Source organism: Bos javanicus, chromosome 7 (genome assembly GCF_032452875.1).
Source record: "Bos javanicus breed banteng chromosome 7, ARS-OSU_banteng_1.0, whole genome shotgun sequence".
Taxonomy (NCBI): Eukaryota; Metazoa; Chordata; class Mammalia; order Artiodactyla; family Bovidae; genus Bos; species Bos javanicus.
In genome coordinates this window covers 10,474,125-10,478,705 of record NC_083874.1, presented here as the reverse complement: position 1 = coordinate 10,478,705, position 4,581 = coordinate 10,474,125, and the positions used below count along the sequence as shown (strand labels likewise).

The window sequence follows — 4,581 nt, the reverse complement described above, 5'->3', positions numbered from 1 at the left end:
AACATCTCCTACAACTCTCTCCGTCATAACTGGTTTTGTTTTTTTTCATATCATCTGTCTTCACCTAACATATTATATAATACTTTATTTGCTCATTATCTCTCAGCATCCTTGAATTGTGGGAGATTTGTTTTTCATCATCTCTACTTATTGCTTGGATCATGTTGGCACTCAATATGTATTTCTCAAATGCATGAAATAATTTTGCATTAAAGTTGTGTAGAATATATGACCTTTTTGTAAATATGCTGAGAATGGGACAAAAATCCCTAGTCACAGATACATTGGGGATATAGGAGGTGGTGCTGGTAAAGAACCTGCAGGAGACTTAAGACTGGGGTTTAAGGATCTTCCTGGGTCAGGAAGATCCCCTGGAGGAGGGCATGACAACCCACTCCAGTATTTTTGTCTGGAGAATACCATGGACAGAGGAACCTCATAGGCTGCATTGCATGGGGTCTTCGCACAAGTCGGACACAGCTGAAGTAGTTTAGTACACATACTCTCAAAGAGAACTTATCTATACGTAAAATAGTAAAATCAGTTTCTTGATGTCACAATAGATATTGTAGTAGTTCAGATATGTGACTTATGTCCATATGTGTGAAAAGTAATTATGTTATTTTCCTTTCTCCTGGTAGTCAACTCCAGAAGATGGAACCAGGGAACAACACACAAAATTTTAAATGTCTTCTTCTCAGATTCTCAGAGGCACCAGAACTACAGCCCCTCATATTTGGGATTTCCTCTCCATGTACCTGATAACTGTGTTTGGAAACCTGGTCATCATCCTGGCCATGTGCTCAGACCCTCAATTCCACACCCCCATGTACTTCTTCGTCTCCAACCTGTCTTTTGTAGACATCTGTCTCACCTCTACCATGATCCCAAAGATGCTGATGAATATTCAGACTGAGAAAAAAGCCATAACCTACAAAGGCTGCGTCGCCCAGATGTATTTTTACATACTTTTTGCAACATTAGATGACTTCCTGCTGACTGTGATGGCCTGTGACCGGTTTGTGGCCATCTGTCATCCCCTGCACTACACAATCATCATGAGCCCTCGGCTCTGTGAACTACTGTATCTGGTACCCTGGGTAGTGAGTGCCATGTATTCCTTGTTACACAGCTTAATGGTGTTGTGATTGTCCTTCTGTCCAGATTTGGAAATTCCCCACTTTTTCTGTGAACTCTATCAGGTGATACAACTTGCCAGTTCTGATACTTTTCTTAATAACATGATGATCTATCTTGCAACTTTCCTACTGGGTAGTGGTCCTTTTGCTGGGATCCTTTACTCTTACTCTAAAATAGTTTCCTGCTCATGGGCAGTATAAAGCATTTTCCACCTGTACATCTCACCTCTCAGTTGTCTCCTTGTTTTATTGCACAAGCCTAGGATTGTACCTTAGCTCTGCTGCTACCCATAGCTCACATTCAAGTGCAATAGCCTCTGTGATGTACACTGTGGTCACACCCATGTTGAACCCCTTCATCTAAGATCTGCTCCTTCTGTAACCCTGTAACCTGGAAGGGTTAATTTTGATAACTCTGGATCTGTTTCTCTGGCTTTAACTCTTGTTTTGCTGTTTCTGTTATTACAAGCATACACAATGGCATGCTTCAGTGAACGCTTCTGGTTGCTGTTCATTGTCTAAGTTGTGACACACAATTTGCAACCCCTTGGTCTGCAGCACACCAGGCTTCCCTGTTATGTTTTGTTATGGGACATAACTACATATAAATATCTCTCTTATAACTACAAGCATTTCATAATGAGGGACTAAATGATAGCTCATAACTTCTGATATAACTGGGAAATGTCTTATTGGCTTGGAAACTATCATGAATTCAGATAGTATAATGCCCAATTTTTATATTAAAAATATACACAAAGTTACTTTGTCTTTGATGAGATGAATAGCAATTTTTAGAGATTTCAAGGGTTATGTCCCCACCACCAATCAAAGCTTTGAAGACCCATGTGACTCAGTCAAGACAAATTTCTCAATATTACACTTTTGAGAGAATATGAACTCAAAGATGTGATGAGGTCCCGGGAGGCTTAGAGCTTTGGAAACAGGATAGTTAAAGGAGAAGGAGTGATAAAAACTGAATTCACCTAACTTATAATGCAGTCTTCTAGGAACAGAGAATCAGCAGAATAAAGAGTCCATTCTGTCCAGCCCTGTGTCTTTAAGGGAAATCACATACTTAGAGTAACAAAGGATAAACACGCTTAATGAGCCTACACAGGAAGCTGTCGATATTTCCTCTGCTGCAGTCCCTCAGCCTGTGCCGCTTTGGTTGGACAGGATGTAGTTGTTGCTTTTGCAGACCTAAATCTCACTGAGAAACCCATACTTGATCTCTTCTTGTTGTCTTGTATTTAGACACAACTTGGGGCTGTATCATCAACTATTTAGGGGAGAGTTTGGACTTCCACACAGAAGCCTTCTCTCAAAGTTTCTGAGCAGGTGAGTCTGAGAGCTCCACAGATACTGCAGGAGAGGATCAGTGAGGAGAGAAGCCAAGAACATGAACCTGAGGTCACCTGTGAGGCAATCTAACATACACAGGTACCAGAAATCACTACAGTATTTTGTTGGCTTTCCTAATAATTTAATGTATTTATTTATAATGGTCAGAAATAAAATTGAACACTGCATTCCAAAACGCAATTGTCTATGTTGACAATTAAATGGTAATAGTGGGAGTTCAATTAAAAGAATAAAAGGGAAACATAAAATACTTTTATGAAAAGTAGATCATAAATACCCATAGATCAATAAACAACAGGAGTAGACAAATAGGGTATTACTCATGGAAGATTATACAGAGAAGTGAGGCCACTTTTTAAATTGTAAGATGAAATATATTAGACTATATTTCCACTCAAAGAAGGTAGATTTAGACCAATGAATGCTTGCAGATACTTCCCTGCAATAGCAGAGTATGAAATGTATATACCCGGATCTCTTTGCTCAACACTGGGCATTTACATTAAAAAATCTTTATTTCATTGGTGAGAAGAGGTATGCTAATGAGTTTCACTTTGCAATTGCTTTTTAATTTGATTTTTTATTTTTTTAACACCAAAAGCATTTTGTATTGAGGTATACCCAGTTAACAATATCGTGATAGTTTCAGGTGAATAGTGAAGGGACTCACCTATACATATACATTTATCCATTCTCCCTCAAAACCCCCTCCCATCCAGGCTGACACATAACATTGAGCAGAGTTCCATGTGCTATGCAATAGGTTTTCAGTGATTATCCATTTGAAATATAGCAATGTGTACACGACCTTCCCAAAGCCCTTAACTATCCCTTCCTCCTGGCAACAGTGAGTTTGTTTCTTAAGTCGGTGAGTCTTTTTCTGTTTTGTGAGGCTGAATATATGTGTGTGCTTGTTAGCCATTCAGACTTTATTAAAAAAAAAAAAAAGTCCATAGAAATCTGTTGTTTTATATAGTAGTGCCAGTGTGCTGTTATTCCTTTTTATTGTCCTTTGAAACAAATAATTGTTTCTTTACACAAAACAGACTGTTTGCCATTTAGTTCTTTTATATGTGTGCATACTCAGTCATTTCAGTCATGTCTGACTCTTTGCGACCCCATGCACTGTAGCCCACCAGGCTCCTCTGTTTGTGAAATTTCCCAGGCAAGAACACTGGAGTGGGTTGCAATTCCCTCCTGCAGGGGATCTTCCCCATCCTGGAATCTAGTCTCCTGCATTGCAGGTGGATTCTTTACCTAATGATCCACCCGGGAGTCCCCCAGGTCTTTAGATACGTGTGATATATTTGTGGGGATTGTATAAGAGTTTATTAATTTTGTTTGTCAAATCTATCATTCATAGTATTCTCTTCATTATTTTTAAAAAAGAATGTAAGTTGCAGTTGACATACAAAATGTATTTGTTGCTGCTGTACAGCACAATGAATCAATATTTGTTCATATTGCTAAATGACCACCACAATAAATCAAATTAGCATTTGTCAGCATGCGTAGTACAATTGCAATTTTTTTGTGATGAGAGCTTTTGGGATCTGCTGTTCCTTAGAAACTTATAAATATGCAATAGAGTATTATTAACTATTAGTCACATTACTGTACATTATAACCCTTCCATTGCTTTTTTATTGTTCAGTTCAGTTCAGTTACTCAGTTGTGTCCAACTCTTTGCAACCTCATGAATCGCAGCATGCCAGGCCTCCCTGTCCATCACCAACTCCCGGAGTTCACTCAGACTCATGTCCATCGAGTCAGTGATGCCATCCAGCCATCTTATCCTCTGTCATCCCCTTTTCCTCCTACCCCTAACCCCTCCCAGCATCAGAGTCTTTTCCAATGAGTCAACTCTTTGCATGAGGTGGCCAAAGTACTGGAGTTTCAGCTTTAGCATCATTCCTTCCAACCAGGACTGATCTCCTTTAGAATGGACTGGTTGGATCTCCTTGCAGTCCAAGGGACTCTCAAGAGTCTTCTCCAACACCGTAGTTCAAAAGCATCAATTCTTCAGTGCTCAGCCTTCTTCACAGTCCAACTCTCACATCCATACATGACCACTGGA

The 4,581-nt window shown here is 39.5% G+C and overlaps 1 pseudogene; it reads left to right on the top strand.

Moving 5' to 3' along the window:
• Positions 1 to 686: 686 nt before the first annotated feature.
• On the top strand, positions 687 to 1,503 carry LOC133251869 (olfactory receptor-like protein OLF4; annotated as a pseudogene).
• The last annotated feature ends 3,078 nt before the right edge of the window (positions 1,504 to 4,581 follow it).